We start from the raw sequence: 25584 nt of genomic DNA on the forward strand, positions 1-25584 counted from the left end.
CTCATAGTACCATATCACCCCAATAGAGCGCTTCACTCTCAGACTGCAGGCTTACTTGTAGTTCCTAGGGTTTTTAAGAGTAGAATGGGAGGCAGAGCCTTCAGCTTGCAGGCTCCTCTCCTCTGGAACCAGCTCCCAATTCGGATCAGGGAGACAGACACCCTCTGTACTTTTAAGATTAGGCTTAAAACTTTCCTTTTTGCTAAAGCTTATAGTTAGGGCTGGATCAGGTGACCCTGAACCATCCCTTAGTTATGCTGCTATAGACGTAGACTGCTGGGGGGTTCCCATGATGCACTGAGTGTTTCTTTCTCTTTTTGCTCTGTATGCACCACTCTGCATTTAATCATTAGTGATCGATCTCTGCTCCCCTCCACAGCATGTCTTTTTCCTGGTTCTCTCCCTCAGCCCCAACCAGTCCCAGCAGAAGACTGCCCCTCCCTAAGCCTGGTTCTGCTGGAGGTTTCTTCCTGTTAAAAGGGAGTTTTTCCTTCCCACTGTCGTCATGTGCTTGCTCACAGGGGGTCGTTTTGACCGTTGGGGTTTTTCTGTAATTATTGTATGGCTTTTGCCTTGCAATATAAAGCGCCTTGGGGCAACTGTTTGTTGTGATTTGGTGCTATATAAATAAAATTGATTTGATTTTGATTATTAGCATAGATTTTCTTTCTCTTTGAAAGACACACTTCAGCATATTTTGTCTGTTGTCTTATTTCTAATCTGTCTCCGTGTAGGTTTGGCTGCTTCTGTTTATTCAGTAAATATGCCGGAGATGTTTGATTTCTTCAGTGGCACAAAACTGCACACTTACAAACTGTTTTCTTTTCACTAGCATTTCCATGTAATTAAATTTAATTACATTTGTGACCGCCTGGATAATTGATGTTCTGCTCTCTGAATTAATAATGCATCATACATCTAACAGCACATCAACTTCCTCTTTAAAGCGGACTGTCCTCAGATGTTTTTTATTTCATGTAGCAGTAATCTGCTTTAGTCTGTAATCAGCCCAACATTTTAACAGCTCTCCGTGTGTACAGTACACCAACCCATGGCATAAATCAGGAAAATGTTCCTGTGCAAAGAGATCCCCAAGATGTTGCTGGACATCAGAGTCAGCCTATACACACACACACACACACACACACACACACACACACACACACACACACACACACACACACACACACACACACACACACACACACACACACACACACACACACACACACACACACACACACACACAATGTGAGTGCCGTACAGAACATAGAGACTCTTGAGTTTTTCCAGTGAAAACTGGTGTTCCTCAGGGATGTGTTCCAGCTCCTACATTGTTCAGTGCTTGCATAGGCTGGGTGTTGGGTAGGGTTGTGGAAACTATTGGTTTAGGTGCATTTACTCATACTGGAGAGGAACTGTTGACTGACCTTGATTTTCCAGATGATGCTTTGATCTTTGTAGAATCAATGGATACCATTATTGCAGCATTTGAAAAGGAGATTGAGAAGTCGGAATATTTGCAATTGTCCTGGATTAAGATACAGATACAGATTGTCCATGTCTTCATGGATTCATCATCAATAGTGTATCTGTTTGCAGCAAAACTACTGAACTGGGTCCTCAGCATTAGAGATTGAGAGACGCCTGGGAAGAGCTTATGGAATCATGAGGTCGCTGGACGGAGGTATTTAGTGATGCCGATGTCTTTGCAAGAGAACAAAGGTCCAAATCTTTAGGGTACTGGTGCTTCTTGTCTTACTGTCTGGTTATGAGACTTGGACTCTAACCAGAGACCAAAGGGGATGACTGGATGTCTTTGGTGTGAGGGCTCTTTGAAGGATCCATGGTACTGCTGGAATGGCTTTGTGTCAAATGTGCGATTACTTAGGGAGACTCAGATGAAGAGGATCACTTACACTGTGAGGTAACATTGGCTGCAAAGTCTTGGCCATATGGCATGTTTCTGTGGGCAGGATCCAGCACACTTGTGCCTGAGTGTTGAGGACCCCAGTAGCTGGAAAAGGCCAAGGGGATGCCCACTTTTCATCTGGCTGCAGCACATAGATGGTTATGTTGGAGAGGTGGGGATGAACTTGTGGTCTGCCTGGGTAGCAGACCACCAGGACCATGGTTGGTTCCATCATGTGCTGGATATGGAAAAGTGCAACACCAGCTCATGCTTGCAGACCTGACATGACCATAACATACTGCTTTCATGATAAGCTTTACCAGAGGGATGCATCGGTGGTCTGTCTGAGTTGTTGCTGCCCAGGAACCAGGGCAGTACCGTGGTGAGGTGGATGCAGCGACATGTGGCACCAGTGCATGCTCCCCAACTTCACCTGATCACCAGATTTTAAATTTCTATCAACACATGTTGTCGATGTTGCATGCCAAGTAATTCAGCCAACACATTTTTAATGTGTATTAGTTTGGTAAAGTAAATGTAAAAAAAAAGATTAATTAATTTAAAACCACGTTTATGGCAACATGAATAATTTCAGAATTCATTCTGTGCTCATTTAAGTTTGTATTAACTTGATTGCTATTTGTTTGTTGTGTATTTTTTCTCAGTCCAGTTTGCACCTGAGGTGACCCCATGTGGTGCCCGAACCCTAACGTCGGGAAACATTCTGCTAAGATGTCAATGTTTATGGTTTTGTTTGTTTGTGTGTCAACATAACTCAAAAAGTTATGGACAAATTTTAAGGATATTCTATGGAGAGGTCGTTAATTGGTTTCAGCATTATTTCTAGTTTGGTGAAATGGCGCCCCTCAGTGGCACTTCAGTGCAGTTACAGATGCACAGAGGACTGGATGGTCTTGGCAGAGGAAAACACTCTGAATGATCCCTCAGTTTTTGTGAGAACCGCATGATCAGTGTTCTCATTTACTATACTAAATCACGTCTATGAAGCAAGAAGGTTGTGGGTTCAAACGCTTTTCAGTCTTGCGTTCGTCCTACGTGCTGATGTCACGAATAATAAATGGCCATAGATGTGAATGTTGTGTCTGCTCTGTGATTGGATGAGGACCGGACCTGCAGCTAAATAAAAGGTTGGGCTTGCACTGACGCCCCGCGGGCCGCAGCAGGACGGCGGAGGAACAGATAATGGGCGGGTTGATGTGGTTTTGGGTGAGCTGAGCCGTGACTTTTACTCCTTTGTAATCAGTGGCAGAAGGCGAGCGTTTTGGAAGCTGCAGCTCTCGTGATGTGTCTGCACTCTGATAATTGCACACTTTCAACTCTCCTGCTCATAAGCACTACTGCATAGGTTTCCATGGTGACACAATGGCAAATGATGAGTTCAATAACACTGTAATTGGCATAGCACATTCCAAAACAAATTGATATTCAAGTCATGCTCAAACCTTTGTTGTAGCGTAGCACATGCTAATCACCTGATAACTGCTTCCTCCAGACTGTGAGGCTCAGCAGTGGATTAACGCAAAACTAAAGCTGCAATCCTTCAGACAAATCACACAATTCAGAAGATTAAACAACAGCTGCTTGACTGTCATAGCTGTGCAAGTGTTAGTGTGCCCATGAGGGGGCAGTGTCAGCATTTGATTCACAATAAAACCACAGAAGAAGCCTTAAAAGGAAGCTTCTGTTTCAACCACATGACCAGCATCGTCCTTTAAGACGGTACGCCCACAGTCAAAGATAGAAGGGCTGACTCATCGTGTGCCACTCTTAGATGGAATGTTCCATGACGCATGTCCAAATGTCCTCAGACCACTTATAGTTACAAATTGGATTTGACCTGACTGCTTGTGCAGCCATGACGCATGTCATCATTTGCGTTCAGTCTAAAGTGATAGGTCTTCATATCTGTCTGGGACAAACCTTGGTGCCATGAAATGTTCTGTTCTTTGCTTATCGTGCGGACACAAACACATTCCTCACAAAGTTTTGATATGACACATATCACTTGAATATAACAACGCGATCACATCACCCGCTTACGACGTCAAAGGTTTGTCCCAGAGAGATATGAACACCTATCAGTTTAGACTGTACACAAATGATGATATTTTTGGACATGCATCATGGCGGCACAAGCAGTCAGGTCAAATCCACATTGTAACATTAAAGGACATGTCGCATGTGTTTTAACGTCCCAATTAAAATGGAAGTACTCATGATTGTAAGTCTCCCTGCGCACATGCACTCATAATTAGTGGTTTCTGATGTTTTTATTCCTCTCCTGAAGTGAGGTAACAGGTGCATTTCCGGAAAGCGGCATTTGTCTGCGTGTGACATAGTTAAGAGCAAAACAGAAACATCTCATACAGAGACAGACAGAGCAAAACGAATGAGGTTCTGTCCAATAACGAAGCTACAGAGCTTTTCTTCAAAAGCAGCGGCTCAAATTTAGAGGAGATGACACACTTTACCCCAAAACTCAGTCCATAACTTTTTCAGAGTCTCGGATTTTGGAACTTAAAGTGATGTGTCGCTGCTGTTTTACTGCTGCTGGGATCATGGACGTGCCTGGACATGCAGATGTATGTCTCATATTGGAAAAACTCAGAAGATGCTATTTTCAGGAGATAATGGACTCTAATGTGCCCAGAACCTGCCCGGATTTAACTTGAAGGCAGAGCTGCGATCGAACATTACGAGGTCTGTTAGAAAAGTATCGGACCTTTTTATTTTTTTTCAAAAACCTGATGTATTTGAATCACGTGTGCTTGCATGAGCAAACCTTGAACCTTCGTGCGCATGCGTGAACTTTTTCACGCCTGTCGATTGCATCATTTCCTGGTAAACAGCCTTTGTGTGTGTCGTGTGCTCGGCGTTTTTTCATTCCAAGGAAAAAGACGGAACAACTGGAGCAGCGCCGCATCAAATTTTGCCAGAAACTGGGCCACAGCCAGGTGGAAACCATTCGGAAGATTCAGACGGCTTTCGGTGACGATCCTATGGGCATCACACAGATTAAGGAGCGGTACAACCGGTTTAAAGATGTCTGCACAACGGTGGAGAGCGAGCCACGCTCCGGTCGGCCATCAACACGTTGAAATGACCAGATCATTTCCAAAGTGAATGCTGTGGTAATGCGGGACCGTCGTGTGACTATCCGAGAAATTGCGGAAGAGGTGGACATCAGCACTTTTTCGGCACATTCCACTGTGATAGAAGATTTGGCCATGAAAAGAGTGGCGGTGAAAATCATGCCGATGGCTTCGGCACAAAGCTGCCGACGGCGGAGCAAAAGCGCCTTTGTGTTGAAGTCTCACAGGACATGTTGTGACATGCTCACCTCTTCCACAATTTCTCGGATAGTCACACGACTGAAAAGTCACCGAAAGCCATCTGAATCATCCGAATGGTTTCCACCTGGCTGTTGCCCAGTTTCTGGCAAAATTTGATGCGGCACTGCTCCAGTCGTTCCGTCTTTTTCCTTGGAATGAAAATCCGTTGAGCGCACGACACACACCTCACACAAAGGCTGCTTACCAGAAAATGATGCAATCGACAGGCGTGAAAAAGTTCACGCATGCGCACGAAGGTTCAAGGTTTGCTCATGCAAGCACACGTGATTCAAATCCATCAGGTTTTTGAAAAAAATTAAAAGGTCTGATACTTTTCTAACAGACCTCGTATGTGCGCGGACAATCAGAACCTGACAGCGAGTGGACCTGGACATTATTCTGTGGCCGAGTGGACCTTAAAAATGATCTCTGACTGTGGATCCGAGTGAGGACGAGTGAACCGTTCCATGGCTGTTGATCGCAAGAAACCCTCATGCACACACCACGCGTGCGTGAGGGTTTCCTTTTGTTGTGGACTAATTTGGAAATCTTTACACTGAGGTGAGTGGAATGTTAATTTTTTCATCTTTTGCTTTGTGTTCTTTTCAGTGGAGCTTTTAATGAAAGTGCTTTTTTTACTTTGAGAATGTGTGTGTGTGTGTGTGTGTGCACACACTCAGCAGCTGTTTTAATCCCAATTTAGACAGACTTCTGGCTGAATTTGAACAATATATAATCAGTATTAAGCTTGTAGACTTTCAAATGTCATAAAACTGTCAGTCTCTATAAGAAACTTTTTAAAAGAGAATTAATGTTGAATAATCCCTTAAAAAACAGCTGACATGTGGGTTAAAACGGCTGTTACGCTGTTTTAAACCAAATGTCAGCTGTTTATTGCTGCTTAATGGACATGGAATGTCTCTGTGATGACAGAGATATATATTTATTAGATTTTTCACAGTTACATACAACACTTATTAGTGTTTCTAACAGGCTGTGTTTATGGCTAATTGCTGCAGGTGCACAAAACCTTCTCACAGCTGCTCCTTTTACCGTGACTGCATCAAAATGAACAGTTATCACTTAAAAACGAGTCATCATAACACGACATCACACTTGTGTAAACTTTGGAATTAATCTGTGCCTCAGTTCTTAACGTTAGCAGATATATTCCATTGAAGCGCACACTTCTAGTAACTATGTCACCTGTTGGAACCACCTGAGTATTCACGAGTACTTTGTTTTCAGAGGTCTCTGTAGCTGTTTGCTGTGATTGCCGTATACTTTGAAACCGGTCATGGAAGTGCACAAAGTAATCCCAGCCTAACAGCCTAAATCTAAATTGTTATGATTTCGGTGCGACACATCCTTTAAGTGGTCTGAGGACATGCGTCATGGAACATTTCATCCAACACAACCAAGTGCGCAGCACCACCATCAGCAAACGGTTCAGTTCGGTGCAACAAACACGATGTTCTGGAATGATAAAACTGAGTCAGTGGGTTTTTTTTTTTTTTTTTTTACTCTTGGATTTTTTTCTGGGCTGTCTTTTTTGCAGTTGCTCTAAATGTGAATGGAGCATTTGCAGCCACATGCAGTCACTTCTGGAGGTGACTGCATGCTGCAGAGTGGACTGTTTTTGTTTGTTTGTTCTGTTTTTGTGGCCACTCTGAACACTATTAAGTTGAAAATGAGTAAGATGAGTAAGTGTGTGCCACTCAAAGTCAAATATAATGCATACAAAAAAAAAATGTATCTGTGACAACAGACTGGACAGACACTTGATTCTTGTTGAGGGTGAGTACTTTTTCCCCTGTCTGCATATATATATATGGTAAATGCCACACTGGCAGAACTACTTATGAACATTAATACACATATATGCAATTTATTCTTGCAAGACAGAAGGTATGTATTGCGTGAATGTGGTGTGCATGTGTGACCCCCATCCGCCCTTCCCGATCAGCCTACACCATCCTACTCAAAGCCAACCGACAATTTCTATCAGGAAGGGCCAACCACCAAAACAACACCAAGACAGACAAGAACGAAAGACAAGTGGTGAAGGCAATAGCTGTGAAGTGAGACACAGAGGAGATGGGGCCCCAACCATACAACTTACCAAGACAAACAACCACACATGAACAAGTAGTGACAGCAACAGTCTGTTGTCTAATTAGTGAGCATCCATAACCTAATCTAGGACACCTTGTGTATCAGTTTTTTGTTATTGTTTTGAGCCTGTGTGCTAAATAAATTCATTCTTTCATTCATTCAAAAATTAGTTTGGTTAAAATTTTAACCATAAGTTAAAACTGTATGCCTCTGGATGACTTGGGTGATTTGCCAGCAAATCAGTATGGGGTTTTTCGCTTTCTTTTTTTCTGTGACCAGTTCTCCTCTGTCTGCAGAGGATAGAATTGTACATCTACTACAAGACATTTAACAGGTAGGTACTCAAATCTTTGATATCAAACTTCAACTAACTGTTAAGCTTTATTCACCACATCTGCAAAAGTGTGTTAGCAGTCTAAAATTGTCGGACCAAAATTTATTGGAAGATAATTGGTCCTCTGATGGTTTTGTCTGAAAAGCTAATCCGATAATGAAAACATTAGCCCACCACTGGTTTCCAGTGTGTATTGGACTTTACCCCTGTCACCAATCATGTTCATGATCTTTATGGACAGGATTTCAAGGTGTAGTTAAGGATTAGACAATATCCAGTTGGGTGACCTCAGAATTCCATCTCTGTTTTTTGTGGATGGTATGGTTCTGTGGGCTTCATCAGACAGTGACCTCTGATGTACACTGGGCAGTTTTGAGGTGTCTGTGTGTGTTTTGGAAAATGGACATTTCATATGGAATATACGGTCAGTAAGTTGCGGAGCGTGCATCCAAGAATCAGTCAGGTTCGATTGCTGAGTGCATGTCAGTGACAAACTGGGCCTGAACACAATGCTGAGTCCCAAAACCTCTGCAGAAAATAAAAGTGGGGAAAAGACAGCAGGACCATGTCAGAGAGAGAAACCCAGGATTTAGGAAGGGTGGTCTCGTGCAACATTCCTGCACAGCTCGGGCCCACGCAGCGTGTTGACTCACTGTTTACAACAGCTTTAATAAAACCTCTTGTCACATCACAATGCATTTCTTCTGCAGATGTCAGTCACACACGATGAGCCTGTCACAGTATAAATCAAAGTGTATCAGCTTCCACCAATCAGCTGACTCAGTCCATCTTTCTGTAGGCTCTTCTTCCCAAACCCATTTAAATCCAGGAAAGGGCCAGAAAATCTCCAAACACACTCAGAGTTAATAATGGGAATTTCCTATCCTGAAAGCTTGATGATTTCTTGCACCTCATGCTGTGTCTCGTGAGTGTGTATCAGGAGTTAGCTACTAGAAATCTGGAAATGAAATCTGGAAATGATGTGCCAAAAGTAAGAGCAGATGGAGGTGTATGTGCAGTGGGATCACTGCATGTTTGATTGTTTGTTGCACCTTTGAAGGAAGAAGACAGAGAGGGTACGGAGTGTTATTTTGTTACCTACAAAATTCTTGCATATTGTCTTGAGAACAGTTAAAAATATTAAACCAGACTGCTATACGTCGGGGTTTCAGTTAACCGAGGGAGACTGGTGAAGACTGAGTGGCTCATAAAATCGCCTGCTGATGGATGACACTTTTTCATCGAAGAAAGAAGAAAATATGTCAGCTGTGGTGTTAGTCACTGGAGGAGGTGGTGGAGTGATACGTAAAGATGGAAAATAAGTTCAGAGTGTCAGTGAGACTGCTGACTTTGCCACTGTAACAATACTGGATGAGAATACAGTAAAACTCACCTAAACCATCATCATATAAACCAGATATTTGCACTCATTAGACAAAAGTCACAATGCTTTTGTATGATTTTCTGTCATAAATACTGTATATAACGGATTTTGTATAACAGATTTTTGCTCACATTGGACAAAACGTCCTGTCCGATCACTATGTATTTGCATTAAAATCCTCTTGCATGTACCAGACAGAGCAGTCTGGATGTGCCTAGTAACAGGGGTACAAAATGAGGTTCAGCACTGACACTCACTGATTTGAGGAAAGTGGGTACCATATTTCCTTTTAAAATCCCAGCCATTAATTTTTTTCAAATCGTGCTCAGACACGGGACCTAAACAAGGCAGGGTGTAATTCAAGGCCAGTGATTATTAACAAAATACTGCTTGCTGCCTGCACTGTAATATGGTGTTACGTTTCACACATATTCCTGGGTATGAAGAACAAAACCGCTTTAGGTCAGAGCCCTCTGCCTGGTTGCAAACCCTCCCCGGTGCCTGACATGCACCTGCTTAACGACTGAGACTGCAAGGGCTATGATTTGTGACTTTTACATTTCTCTCCTGTCATATTTTAAAAGTTTTTGAAGCATGCACGCTGATTACATTGCAAACATGGATCAAATACATCTGACAAAAAAAAAGTCCACAAATATGACTAAAGTTGCAACAAAGCGTCAGAAAAAGATGCTGAAATAACAATTCATGGAAGGAAATTCAATTCACTTTTTCCACATTTTGTTATGTTACAGCCTTATTCCAAAATAGATTAATTTTTTCATCAGAATTTTACACACAAAACCCCATATTGATAACGTGAAAAAGTTGTTTTTTTTTAAGATTTTTTCAAATTTATTAAAAATAAAAAACATGTCAATCATGTTTTCCGTCTCCATGGTATCCCAGTAGACATTGTATTAGATTGAGGTCTTCAGGTCATCTCTCAAGTCTGGAGAGCCTTCTGTCAAGCACTGGGTGCATCAGTTAGCCTTTCCTCCGGTTCTCACCCTCAAACAAATGGTCAGACTGTGAGAGCTAATAGGATCTGGTGTCAGCACTACCCTGTGTTGTCGTGTCGAACCCTGCTGCCTGGAGAACCCACTTGACTTGGGTGGAGTATGCACACAATTCTTTGACCAGTGCTACCACTGGCATGTCACCTTTTGAAGCCTCTCTTGATTATCAACCGCTTCTGTTCCCTTCCCAAGACAGTGAGTTGTCCCACTCACAGTTGTCCCATCTGTGCAGCATCACCTTCCCTGGTGCCGTAAGATCTGGAAAGACACCCATACAGCACTTCTTCAAACCTCCAATAACACTAAGCATCTGGCGGACCAGCACCAAACATCAGCTCCATGATATGAACCAGATCAGACTGTTTGGTTGTACTATAAGAATGTTCCTGTAAAGACAGACTCCAAGAAGATGTCACCTTGTTACCTGGGTCCTTTCTCTTTTGACAAGATTATCAGCAGTACTGTTTTCTATTGCAGCTGATCTGCTCTGTGTCAGCCTGATCCTGTCAGATGTCAGAAGCTAAGCAGTGCGTGACCTGGTTAGTACTTGGAAGGAAGACCTCTTCGGAACACCAGCGGCTGTGTGTGTTTCTCCAGGTTACACTGAAGTTGTGTCAGGAAGGGCATCCGACATAAAACTTGTGCCAAATACCAATGTGGATCTGGCTGTATCCACCGTGGTGACCCTGTACAAACATCAACAACAACAACAACAAAAAAACGGGAGCAGCCAAATGGACAACTACAATAATGAGAAAGGTGTTAATCATTTCTTGATTCAGTCTGCCTGCCTGTGACATCATCACCATGTGCCAGCAGACAACAAAACATAGCATGGCGGATGACAGAGGAGAAGTCAGCAAGCGAGAAATTAGCAAGCCACCATTGTGGTCCAATGTGTGGAAACACTTTGGTGTTTGGAAAGACGGAGATGTTCTAAATAAGAGGCTCGCTGTTTGTAGGATATGCAAAGGTCGAGTAAAATACCACAGCAACACGACAAATCTGTCGAACCACCTACTAAGGCACCTTGGGATTTCACACAACGCCAACCATCCAGGAACCTCTTACAGCATTCCCATTGCAGCAGCAGTGCAAGGTACCGTCAGTTCTGCAGAAGCATCAGGCCTTGACCGCATGATTAGACAGAGACTAGGCCAAAACATGACACCCTACAGTTTGATTGAAAATTCAGGGTTCTGTGAAATGATTCAAACATTGGAGCTACGGTACCAGATACCAAGATACTGTTAGGGTGTTGCCTTTCCCTTTCCTTGTGTGTCTTGTTGTTTTTCCTCCCTGATGTGTCATGTTTATCTCAGTCTGTCTCAGCGTTGCTGGGCGTGGCCTCTGTGTTCCTTCCTACAGCCTGCCCATCTGATGCTCACCTGCAACCTATATCCAGTCAAGCCACTGCAGTATTTAATCGCAGCTCAGGCATCCAGACACTGTCAGATCTTTCAGTCTTCATTGTGGTACAAACATCTAGGCCTTATCTCTGAGATGATTTTTCATGGTTTGTATTGTTGGTGTTGTTTTCCTGGACATCTGTTTACCTGTTTTTTCTATGCCTCAGATCCTCCAAGCCTGATTCACCAGAATTCTAGTTGCCTTCAGTCTTTAGTCTTCAGTCGCCTGTTTGGTTCACTCATTTCCCTGCCCTGTTCAGTTGTTCCTGTCCTCTGCTGTCAGACCATTCATGCCAAGCCTGCCTACAACTCACCAAAATAAAACATAAAAAACATTCTCTGTCTCTAGGTTTTGTCTGCATTTTGGGGGCTTATCTGTCAATTCCTGGGTCACCCATAACAGAAAATGTCTGTGCACCGACACTCCCCATCCAACCTGATGGAGCTTGAGAGGTGCTGCAAAGACGAACAGACAATACTGTCAAAGATAGGTGCACTAAGCTTGTAGCATCATATTCAAGAAGACTTGAGGCTGTAATTTCTGCCAAAGGTGCATGAACAAAGTATTGAGCAAAGGGTGTGAATACTTGTGTGAATGTATATGATTTCTTAGTTTGTTTTTTACATATATAAATTTGCAACAATTAAAAAAAAACGTTTTTCATGTTGTCATTTATGGGGTATTGTGAGTTGAATTTTGAAGGAAAAAATATTTACTCCATTTTGAAATAAGGAGGTAACATAACAAAATGTGGAAATGTGTGAAGTGCTGTGAATACTTTCTGGATGCACCGTGCACAGGTACAGTGGGGCTATGAAATAAGTATTTGATACAATAGAAAAACAAACCTTAATATTTGGTACAGAAACCTTTGTTTGCAGTTACAGAGCTCAGGTGTTTCCTGTAGTGCTTGACCAAGTTTGCACACTGCAACAGGGATTTTGGTCCACTCCTGCATACAGATCTTCTCCAGATCTTTCAGGTTTGGAGTTTCAACTTCCTCCAAAGATTTTCTATTGTGTTCTGGCCTGGAGACTGGCTCGGCCACTCCAGGACCTTGAAATGCTTCTTACGGAGTCACTCCTTAGTTGCCCTGGCTGTGTTTGGGGTCATTGTCATGCTGGAAGACGCAGCCACGACCCATCTTCATTGCTCTTACTGAGGGAAGGTTGTTTGCCAAAATCTTGCAATACATGACCCCATCCCTCCTGCCTTCAATATGGTGCAGTTGTCCTGACCCCTTTGCAGAAAAGTACCCCCAAACATGATGTTTCCACCCCCATGCTTCACGGTTGGGACAGTGTTCTCGGGGTTGTTCTCATCCTCCAAACACAGTGAGTGGAGTTGATGCCAAAAAGCTCTATTTCGGTCTCATCTAACCACATGAAACTTCAGTAAGGTATGTCTTCTATAATACATTCCAATTCTAAGGTAGAACTCTATTAGTGTATACTAAGGTATATCTAAATATCTAAAAGAAGAGTAGAATAGAAGAGTAGAATAGAGCCACTTAGGTGCCTGGTCTTGAGAACCAGATATGGCCTTGACCTTCTCCCATGCCTTCTCTGGATCATCCAGATGGTCGCTGGTGAACTTCAAACGGGCCTGGACATGTGCTGGCTTGAGCAGGGGGACCTTGCTGCCCTGCAGGATTTTAAACCATGACGGGGTTGTGTGTAACTAACGTAATCTTTGTGACTGTGGTCCCAGCTCTCTTCATGTCATTGACCAGGTCCTCCCATGTAGTTGTGGGCTGATATGTGACCTTTCTCAGAATCATCTTTACCCCATGAGGCGAGATCTTGCATGGAGCCCCAGATCGAGGAATCACGTGTTTCTTCCACTTTCTAATAATTGCTCCAACAGTTTTTGTCTTCTCACCAAGCTGCTTGCCTGTTGTCCTGTAGTCCATCCCAGCCTTGTGCAGGTCTACAATTTTGTCCCTGGTGTCCTTAGACAGCTCTTTGGTCTTGGCTTTGGTGGATAGGTTGGAGTGTGATTGACTTGAGTGTGTGAACAGGTGTCTTTTATACAGGTAACAAGTTCAAACAGGTGCAATTAATACAGGTAAAGAGTGCAGAATAAGAGGGCTTCTTAAAGAAAAATTAACAGGTCTGTTTGAGCCAGAATTCTTGCTGGTTGGTAGGTGATCAAATACTTAATTCATGCCATAAAATGTAAATTAATTATTTAAAAATCATACATTGTAATTATTTAGATTTTTTTGAGGGTTTTTATTTATTTTTTTTTTATTTTAGATTCTGTCTCTCACAGTTGAAGTGTACCTACAATAAAAATTATAGACCTCTCCATTCCTTGTAGGTGAGAAAACTTGCAAAATCGACAGTGGGTCAAATACTTATTTGCCTCAATGTAAATATGGGTTTATTAAAGGTATTCATCAAAATATCAGTGCTAAGTAGAATATCAAGAACACAAACTTCTGTATTCTCAAGATCAATAGATTTATTGAATGATCAATGTAATTTACAACAACAGTAAAATGTTTATGTCGCCGACATTAATGAGCAAAGCTCCTCACCATCTCACCATGTCATTTAGGTCCTTCAGACTTTTTTCAGTAAAATGGGTCTGGGGAGCATTAGCATGGCTAAAACCCTTCAGCCCATAAAAACAAAACATGTCACAGTTTTGACATGATCAAATACTTATTTGCCTCACTATATATATATATATATATATATATATATATATATATATATATATATATATATATATATATTGTACTTAGTACAGTCTTGCAGTACTAAAACAAGGACACGTGGAGTAGCAGTGACTGAATAATGATGTAGTTGTTCAGACGAGTAGTTTTGTTTGTGGTATAAATTTAACAAAATCAAATTCTGTGGGAATATACAGCTCCACATTAATGTTTTTGTCTGTCAGCTCACAGTGATGCTCCATCTGATTAAGATATTATCTCTGCTGTGAAATCAGCACTGCAGATTCCATGACAGACCATGCCCACAGCACACGCAATTCACATGTATTACCACGGTGGCCTCGTTTTCCATGAGGACTGTGCAGCTCGTTGCCTTCAGTGTGAGATATTGAAATAAATAATCCGGCAGTTATTATTTTAGAAAACCCACTCTGCTGTGCTCTGCAGCTGCTACATTCCATTAAAGAAGAAAACTATTAAAACAGAATTTAATACTTCAGTCAGTTCGGGAGAATTTTGCATGTAATTTCCTCAGTCCTCAGAGTGGTAAAAATAGACCTCAGTTTATTGATTTGTGCTTTAAAAAAACAATTTTTTTCAGTATCCAACGATGAGACATGTTAAATCAAATCAATGATTTTATTATTTTTTTTAATTTTGTGTACTAGACAGACTTCTTCCACTTTTGTCATTTCCAGCTTCCAGGGCAACAAACCAGCCCTACCAAAATACACCTTTAGAAGATTATTGCCTGGAAGAGGAGCAGAGGTTCTGGGATGTGATTCAGAAGATCAGATGCCAGAGGAATAGTGTGACTGTGTCTGTCTGCCTAGATCTGTGGATCAAATGTAAAGTGAAGATCTTGGAAAAGACTGTAAGGAAAAGGATGAAGCAGGAGGCAATCGTGACTGTGGAGAAGACTGGTTTCATGTCAGCAGTGATGCCGGTAGTAACGCGTTACTCTAATCTGACAACTTTTTTTTTAGTAACGAGTAATCTAACGCGTTAATCTTTCCAAATCAGTAATCAGATTAAAGTTACTTCTCCATGTCACTGTGCGTTACTATTATTTTTTCATTGTGGGTCAACAGCAGCATTAAACTTGGTCTGTGGGCAGGAGGTCGGGGTTCGACTGAACTGCACACTTTCAGCGAGCTGTGAGCTTTTCATCCGCGGTTTTTTGCAGCTGCTCGACTCGTCGTCGTCTCTTAAAGCGCGGTGATCAGTACACCTGCACTGAGCTTTACAAAGACATTTTTATGCTTTTTTTCTCCTTTATTTAGAGCTGAGCTGAGCCGCTCCGTATCTGCACGTTAAAACAGCTGATCCTCCGCGACGCGTCAACAACTAACACTATTTTCCACTCAAATGCACCTAAACTCTCTTTCTGAGGACCACATGATGTGAAAACACAATAAAACTTTCTTACCTGTAAATCTGGTCACGTTTTCTGCATAAATAAATGTTATCCATTCTTTGTGCTCAAACGCCAAAGCAGGGGCGAATCCAGATGGAATGGGGGCGTGGGGGAGGGATGTGCCCCCCTCACAACACCCCTAGATTAAAGGTCCAGTTTTGAAGCCTTTTTTTTTACTACAACTACTAATACTACTTAAAATAATATTAATTTCGACAAGTAAAATATTTAGAGAGAATTTAAATGTTAGAAAAATGCTAGAATTAATTTAATAGTTACATTTATAAACAATGTAGGTTCGAAATTGCAAGTTTTACTGTTACAGTGCTGTCAACAGTTAAATATGAGGTCAAGAAAGAGGTCTTTATTTTACTTTTTATAAAACAAGTATTTATTTTCATTGAAGTCAAGAAAGGGTGACTATAAAGTGAGTTTTGGCAAAACAGGTATCATTGTCATGTTGAGCAAAGCTTCTGGGGAAAACCTGGTCTTGTTAGGAGAGACGGCATCCATCCCACTTTGGATGGAGCAGCTCTCATTTCTAGAAATCTGGCCAATTTTCTTAAATCCTCCAAACCGTGACTATCCAGGGTTGGGACCAGGAAGCAGAGTTGTAGTCTTACACACCTCTCTGCAGCTTCTCTCCCCCTGCCATCCCCTCATTACCCCATCCCCGTAGAGACGGTGCCTGCTCCCAGACTACCAATAACCAGCAAAAATCTATTTAAGCATAAAAAATCAAAAAGAAAAAATAATATAGCACCTTCAACTGCACCACAGACTAAAACAGTTAAATGTGGTCTATTAAACATTAGGTCTCTCTCTTCTAAGTCCCTGTTGGTAAATGATATAATAATTGATCAACATATTGATTTATTCTGCCTAACAGAAACCTGGTTACAGCAGGATGAATATGTTAGTTTAAATGAGTCAACACCCCCGAGTCACACTAACTGTCAGAATGCTCGTAGCACGGGCCGGGGCGGAGGATTAGCAGCAATCTTCCATTCCAGCTTATTAATTAATCCAAAACCCAGACAGAGCTTTAATTCATTTGAAAGCTTGTCTCTTAGTCTTGTCCATCCAAATTGGAAGTCCCAAAAACCAGTTTTATTTGTTATTATCTATCGTCCACCTGGTCGTTACTGTGAGTTTCTCTGTGAATTTTCAGACCTTTTGTCTGACTTAGTGCTTAGCTCAGATAAGATAATTATAGTGGGCGATTTTAACATCCACACAGATGCTGAGAATGACAGCCTCAACACTGCATTTAAGCTATTATTAGACTCTATTGGCTTTGCTCAAAAAGTAAATGAGTCCACCCACCACTTTAATCATATCTTAGATCTTGTTCTGACTTATGGTATGGAAATAGAAGACTTAACAGTATTCCCTGAAAACTCCCTTCTGTCTGATCATTTCTTAATAACATTTACATTTACTCTGATGGACTACCCAGCAGTGGGGAATAAGTTTAATTACACTAGAAGTCTTTCAGAAAGCGCTGTAACTAGGTTTAAGGATATGATTCCTTCTTTACGTTCTCTAATGCCATATACCAACACAGTGCAGAGTAGCTACCTAAACTCTGTAAGGGAGATAGAGTATCTCGTCAATAGTTTTACATCCTCATTGAAGACAACTTTGGATGCTGTAGCTCCTCTGAAAAAGAGATCTTTAAATCAGAAGTGTCTGACTCCGTGGTATAACTCACAAACTCGTAGCTTAAAGCAGATAACCCGTAAGTTGGAGAGGAAATGGCGTCTCACTAATTTAGAAGATCTTCACTTAGCCTGGAAAAAGAGTCTGTTGCTCTATAAAAAAGCCCTCCGTAAAGCTAGGACATCTTTCTACTCATCACTAATTGAAGAAAATAAGAACAACCCCAGGTTTCTTTTCAGCACTGTAGCCAGGCTGACAAAGAGTCAGAGCTCTATTGAGCTGAGTATTCCATTAACTTTAACTAGTAATGACTTCATGACTTTCTTTGCTAACAAAATTTTAACTATTAGAGAAAAAATTACTCATAACCATCCCAAAGACGTATCGTTATCTTTGGCTGCTTTCAGTGATGCCGGTATTTGGTTAGACTCTTTCTCTCCGATTGTTCTGAGTTATTTTCATTAGTTACTTCATCCAAACCATCAACATGTTTATTAGACCCCATTCCTACCAGGCTGCTCAAGGAAGCCCTACCATTATTTAATGCTTCGATCTTAAATATGATCAATCTATCTTTGTTAGTTGGCTATGTACCACAGGCTTTTAAGGTGGCAGTAATTAAACCATTACTTAAAAAGCCATCACTTGACCCAGCTATCTTAGCTAATTATAGGCCAATCTCCAACCTTCCTTTTCTCTCAAAAATTCTTGAAAGGGTAGTTGTAAAACAGCTAACTGATCATCTGCAGAGGAATGGTCTATTTGAAGAGTTTCAGTCAGGTTTTAGAATTCATCATAGTACAGAAACAGCATTAGTGAAGGTTACAAATGATCTTCTTATGGCCTCGGACAGTGGACTCATCTCTGTTTTTGTTCTGTTAGACCTCAGTGCTGCTTTTGATACTGTTGACAATAAAATTTTATTACAGAGATTAGAGCATGCCATAGGTGTTAAAGGCACTGCGCTGCGGTGGTTTGAATCATATTTGTCTAATAGATTACAATTTGTTCATGTAAATGGGGAATCTTCTTCACAGACTAAAGTTAATTATGGAGTTCCACAAGGTTCTGTGCTAGGACCAATTTTATTCACTTTATACATGCTTCCCTTAGGCAGTATTATTAGACGGTATTGCTTAAATTTTCATTGTTACGCAGATGATACCCAGCTTTATCTATCCATGAAGCCAGAGGACACACACCAATTAGCTAAACTGCAGGATTGTCTTACAGACATAAAGACACGGATGACCTCTAATTTCCTGCTTTTAAACTCAGATAAAACTGAAGTTATTGTACTTGGCCCCACAAATCTTAGAAACATGGTGTCTAACCAGATCCTTACTCTGGATGGCATTACCCTGACCTCTAGTAATACTGTGAGAAATCTTGGAGTCATTTTTGATCAGGATATGTCATTCAAAGCGCATATTAAACAAATATGTAGGACTGCTTTTTTGCATTTATGCAATATCTCTAAAATCAGAAAGGTCTTGTCTCAGAGTGATGCTGAAAAACTAATTCATGCATTTATTTCCTCTAGGCTGGACTATTGTAATTCATTATTATCAGGTTGTCCTAAAAGTTCCCTAAAAAGCCTTCAGTTAATTCAAAATGCTGCAGCTAGAGTACTGACGGGGACTAGAAGGAGAGAGCATATCTCACCCATATTGGCCTCTCTTCATTGGCTTCCTGTTAATTCTAGAATAGAATTTAAAATTCTTCTTCTTACTTATAAGGTTTTGAATAATCAGGTCCCATCTTATCTTAGGGACCTCGTAGTACCATATCACCCCAATAGAGCGCTTCGCTCTCAGACTGCAGGCTTACTTGTAGTTCCTAGGGTTTGTAAGAGTAGAATGGGAGGCAGAGCCTTCAGCTTTCAGGCTCCTCTCCTGTGGAACCAGCTCCCAATTCAGATCAGGGAGACAGACACCCTCTCTACTTTTAAGATTAGGCTTAAAACTTTCCTTTTTGCTAAAGCTTATAGTTAGGGCTGGATCAGGTGACCCTGAACCATCCCTTAGTTATGCTGCTATAGACGTAGACTGCTGGGGGGTTCCCATGATGCACTGTTTCTTTCTCTTTTTGCTCTGTATGCACCACTCTGCATTTAATCATTAGTGATCGATCTCTGCTCCCCTCCACAGCATGTCTTTTTCCTGGTTCTCTCCCTCAGCCCCAACCAGTCCCAGCAGAAGACTGCCCCTCCCTGAGCCTGGTTCTGCTGGAGGTTTCTTCCTGTTAAAAGGGAGTTTTTCCTTCCCACTGTAGCCAAGTGCTTGCTCACAGGGGGTCGTTTTGACCGTTGGGGTTTTACATAATTATTGTATGGCCTTGCCTTACAATATAAAGCGCCTTGGGGCAACTGTTTGTTGTGATTTGGCGCTATATAAAAAAATTGATTGATTGATTGATTGATTGAGATGGCAGAGGGTTGTTGTCGGCAGCTGGGAAAAGTAACTAAAAAAGTAACTAGTAATCTAACTTAGTTACTTTTACAATTGAGTAATCAGTAAAGTAACTAAGTTACTTTTTCAAGGAGTAATCAGTAATCAGTAATTGGATTACTTTTTCAAAGTAACTATGGCAACACTGCATGTCAGGCACCACTGATGTAGATCAAGAGGTCTAGACAACCCAGTTCATGGGACTGGGTTAGGAAAAGTACATTAATCTATGGGTTCATGAGGGGGGTATGAAAATGGGGCACTTTGCGTAACAGGGACATGAATTCATTTCGTGATGGGGCACAAAATGTGGGGTGGGGGGGTCTGCGGGTTGTGGTTAATGTTTGGGGAAGGTAGACACTAACGCTAGTTATGGTTAGAGTTAGAAGGGGAAGATTATAAATAGCAAAATAAAAAAAACCGTGTCACGAAAAGTGCCCGCTTTTCGTGACGGGAGCACGAAAAACAAACCTGAGACCGGGCTGGGTCTAGAGGTATATGAGAGACAGAGGAGGTCCTAAGTAGTGTGTCAAGGTTGGTCAGAACATTTCTAAGGGAGAGAGGACACAGTGTAAAGATCTGTTCTCACTTTCACAGATATCCAGTCCCAAAAGGTTATGGTTCGTAACCTTGACCATACTTTGGAAAAACATAAAGTAGGGCTGCCCAAATTAGTTCCTGTAGAAAACACCAGGTGTGAGTCCAGCAGGTAGACATGAAAACATGCAGGGAAGGTGCTTTCCAGGAACTGATTTGGGCAGCCCTGACTTAAAGGGTCCGGGAGGGTGTCCGTGATGAACCGGGATCTTCTGTCACCATGCAATGGTCTTGTTTTAACGGTGTTGTTATTTTAAAAATGAGAGGCTTTTGGCAGATGACACCATGTTGTGCATCACCAGAAAGACAGAAGCGAGAAGAATGAAAGGTTTTAGAAAACAGTGTATCAAAGATTTAACAAGAGGAAGACAATGTTAGAGGTTTAATGAAGATCAGCACTCAGATGTGAGCTTGCAGGAAGAGGTCTGGAAAGGAGAGAATAAAGTTTGAGGACCAGTGGGAGTTGAAGGTGGAGCACTGGGTGCAGAAATAACACACAGAGTGCAGTCTGATTGGAAGATCTGAAACAGAGGCTCCGGGGTGTGTGAGAGAGCCAAGAATTCAGACAAGTGCTAAATGTCAGGTTTATAAGACCAGCAAGGATGTGTGGGGCTGAGAGGTGGGCAGCGAAGGGAGCGAAATGAAACCGCCGGGATGGATGAGTGGATTTACAAAGCTGGACTGAAGACTGAATAAGAGAATTAAGAGGAACAACAAAAGTCTGGATATTTCAAAATCTGTGAAAATATGTTGAGGTGGTTTAGAGATATGAGAGAAGAGATGGTGAATGTTGTTGAAAAAGAGGTAAGGATGGAAGTACAGAGAAAGAGTAGAAGAATGGAGTGGAGGTGGATGAGAGAATGAAGGAAGAGTGGAAGGAAGAAGTTTAGGTCCATACTGTGGAGGGAAAGTTGATCAGAACCATCAAGCCACGTAGGTGTGAGACGAGAAAGAAGAAATAGTATAAAGTTAGGGATTACATAGCTGCACCTTTTTTGCCAATGTAACTAAGATGTGACCAGTCAAAATGTACCAAACTGCTGCTTAACACGCCGGTGAAACCAAAACCTCCAGAGCTGCTTCTGCTCCTGAACGTGACAATGAAGGTTCATAATAATCTTTGCTCTCAGCTGGTGGTACGTTTACGTCCATGTAACAAACGGTTATGCTTTGGGAGGCATTTTGCTGACCGTGGCATCGGTGGCCGCTCCAAAAACCATTCAAGGAACAATGAAGAAATAAATCATTAACAGAATAAAACGACAAATTATTATAGTCGGCAATGCATAAAAAAACTAACTGATAATAACACACACATGCACATCCACACACACATATGCCCACCCACTCGCACACGCATCCACATCCACATGCACATGTGGACACCCATGCTCACGCACAGACACACACACACACACACACACTTATCAATCAATCAATCAAAAATTTTATTAATCCCACAAGGGGCAACTTCATTTGAGCAGTCCATTTAAGAAAAAAAATAACAATATATAACAACAGCAAAACTAATAAAAATAAATAAAACAGACTTAAGAAGTTAAAATTAATAGCAAGAATAAATCTTAAAATAAATAAATACTTAAATATAAATAAATAAAAACGTATTTGAGTTTATAAATTTGAAATGAGACAAAACCTACCCACCTCACAATAAAACACTTACATTTTTCTAATGGCGGCTTTGCAATTTCATTCTGATCCTATATTAGATTAGATCAGATCGAACTTTATTAATCCCTTGGGAAGACACCCTGTTGCGTTTATATTTTTGTTGAGTGTAGATAGATAGATAGATAGATAGATAGATAGATAGATAGATAGATAGATAGATAGATAGATAGATAGATAGATAGATAGATAGATAGATAGATAGATAGATAGATAGATAGATAGATAGATAGATAGATAGATAGATAGATAGATAGATAGATAGATAGATAGATAGATAGATAGATAGATAGATAGATAGATAGATAGATAGATAGATAGATAGATAGATAGATAGATAGATAGATAGATAGATAGATAGATAGATAGATAGATAGATAGATAGATAGATAGATAGATAGATAGATAGATAGATAGATAGATAGATAGATAGATAGATAGATAGATAGATAGATAGATAGATAGATAGATAGATAGATAGATAGATAGATAGATAGATAGATAGATAGATAGATAGATAGATAGATAGATAGATAGATAGATAGATAGATAGATAGATAGATAGATAGATAGATAGATAGATAGATAGATAGATAGATAGATAGATAGATAGATAGATAGATAGATAGATAGATAGATAGATAGATAGATAGATAGATAGATAGATAGATAGATAGATAGATAGATAGATAGATAGATAGATAGATAGATAGATAGATAGATAGATAGATAGATAGATAGATAGATAGATAGATAGATAGATAGATAGATAGATAGATAGATAGATAGATAGATAGATAGATAGATAGATAGATAGATAGATAGATAGATAGATAGATAGATAGATAGATAGATAGATAGATAGATAGATAGATAGATAGATAGATAGATAGATAGATAGATAGATAGATAGATAGATAGATAGATAGATAGATAGATAGATAGATAGATAGATAGATAGATAGATAGATAGATAGATAGATAGATAGATAGATAGATAGATAGATAGATAGATAGATAGATAGATAGATAGATAGATAGATAGATAGATAGATAGATAGATAGATAGATAGATAGATAGATAGATAGATAGATAGATAGATAGATAGATAGATAGATAGATAGATAGATAGATAGATAGATAGATAGATAGATAGATAGATAGATAGATAGATAGAAACTGCGATCAGATTGCAGAATGATCTGAGATTCTACCAGCAGAGTTCACGATTGGAGAATCTACTAGTAGAGTTTCCATTGATTACAAGTTCTTACTTTCTTACTGTGATCACTTCAGCATGGTGTGGCTCTAATGTGAAATTGATATGACAGATATTTTTCTAATTTCCACAGTAAGGTATTGCTGTCATTCTATAATGAATGGCTTGGCAGAATCAGAGTCTCTACTAGTAGAGTCTCCGATTCTGCCAGTAGATTCTCCGATTGGAAACTCTACTGGTAGAATCTCTGATTCTTCCAAATCGCAGATTCTACTTTGACATATATATGTGTGTGTGTGTGTGTGTGTGTGTGTGTGTGTGTGTGTGTGTGTGTGTGTGTGTGTGTGTGTGTGTGTACATTGGTCCACCCATGTTTTAAAATTGTAAAATACCCATAAAATGAAACTTCTTTACCTATTTATTCTGTTTCCCTTCAGATTATAAGAATCTGTATTCCAGGTTTCTAAACCGGCAGATCAATAGTGTTAAACAAAGACATAATAACCGTGTTAATGGAGATGAATGTCAAGCACACAAAAAGCCTCCTAAAATATAAAAACATATCACCAGAAACTGTGTGCAGAATAATCTGACCACCCTTCAAAAATTATGAACACAGACACACTTGAGATCAGCCGGTTAAGTGATTTTTCTCAATTAGGGTTGACAGAATGAACAGAATAACGGGAAGGTGTCCTCTGCAGCAACGTTTGAAATCAGTCATGAGAAGGAGAGAGAAAGAATGACTCACCTCTCAGTGTCAGTCAAATCGTGTCCACAGTGTCTCAGATGGACTCGATGTGTCTCTGTGGAGCATCAGACTGCTGTATTTAGAGAGAGAGCGCTGAGCTGGGCTTGAATCAGAGAGAGAGAGGGGGGTAATGGAGAGAGAGAGAGAGAGAGAGAGAGAGAGGGGAGAGAGGGAGAGAGAGGGGCGAAAGAGATGGGGGAGAGAGAGACTCCACCACACCAGCACTTGTCACAGCCAAATGAATGAAGTAGCAGCCAAAAGCGTAGGGTTTTGTCCATGAGAGAAAGATTTAAAACTTCAGTCTGTGCAGAATTCAGTCTTAGCAGAGTTTAAGAGAAGAACTGTGGCAAAACTGCAACTTTCATCACAGACAAAGCTAAAGAAAGCAGCACAGACAGACCTACAGCCTGTAGGGCCCCTTCACACTTAGCACAAATGAGGACGAATCAGCCCGAATGGACAAAACAGCAAGAATTCGAGACGCAGTCTGGAGGACAAATATTAGGCAAGCCATGTACGAATGCCATCCAATTACCCAGAATGTGCATCGAAGCCACCTTGAGCGAATCGCGCATATTTGGAGTGCAGTACGTCAGGTCGACTGTGGCCGGAACACAGTACGGATGCCCAGAGTGCAGCCTGGATGTGGTCACAACACAGCACAAAACCCCACAATGCCAGTAATATGCAGAATGCACCTATATGTGTGCGGTCCCATCGCTACCCAAGGGCTGGGTGGAAAGCAAGCAGGGGCAGGGGCATGGCAGAGCGAGCGCTGTGGTCCACTCTTTTGAAGACCTGCTGTGTCCCCCTGCTGGGTTTCACATGACATCCAACCCATAGATTGCATGTAAACCAGGGTCCCCTGACCATCACAGCACTGTAGTGCATGTGACGCGTGTAATCACAATATTACGGACATCTGATCACCGATGTGCATACCCACAGCCATTATTACTGATAATAGCCACCAGTGCACGTTGCAGTGCAGTAAACCCATGATCAGTGGACCCTGTATGACACACATAAATGCATATATTATATAAAATATGGAAATCAGAGGAGAGGTAAGGCAAGTCCTGACATTAATGCTCCCCCCTTGCATGCAGGTCCCCCTTCTCTCCCTCTCTCACTTACCCACTAGGGCATCACCTGTTTGGCAGCAGCAGGATGCGCTATGCAGATGGGCTCACGCACGCGCAGCAAAGCGATCAGCTGTTTATGAGCACAAACACACAGTTGAGCAATTATTTGATCCAGCCTCACGCATGTACAGTGATTCATTCAAATGAGGGAGCCTCACGCAAGGCCCCTGGAGTGGTCAGGTGATCGGAACTTGTGGATGTGCAGCAGTTCATTCAGATGAGGGAACCTCACGCAGGACCCGCGGAATGAATGCGCAGCTGTTCGAGCAGATGAGAGAGCCCAATGCCTTTTCCCTCTTCAGTATATTACATCCATGAGCTGACCACACTGTGGTTCACGCGTGTGCCCTGGCAATCAGTCAATGCTCTGGACTGTGTAGAGCTTGCAATTGTATGTCACGTGCTGTGATGTGTAGCAGGGCATTGCGCCATATGGGAATTAT

At 41.2% G+C, this 25584-nt stretch overlaps 1 protein-coding gene across 2 annotated transcripts in view; it reads right to left on the reverse strand.

Moving 5' to 3' along the window:
- The window catches only part of mc5ra (melanocortin 5a receptor), a 116458-nt gene extending 92388 nt beyond the window's left edge, over positions 1–24070 (reverse strand). For both annotated transcript variants that reach the window (XM_034173888.1, XM_034173887.1), the window contains exon 1: positions 23997–24070. The gene's annotated coding sequence lies outside the window, so the exon portion shown is untranslated. The remainder of the gene's footprint in view (positions 1–23996) is intronic.
- Positions 24071–25584: the final 1514 nt, after the last annotated feature.

Source organism: Thalassophryne amazonica, chromosome 7, assembly GCF_902500255.1.
Source record: "Thalassophryne amazonica chromosome 7, fThaAma1.1, whole genome shotgun sequence".
NCBI classification, from domain to species: domain Eukaryota; kingdom Metazoa; phylum Chordata; class Actinopteri; order Batrachoidiformes; family Batrachoididae; genus Thalassophryne; species Thalassophryne amazonica.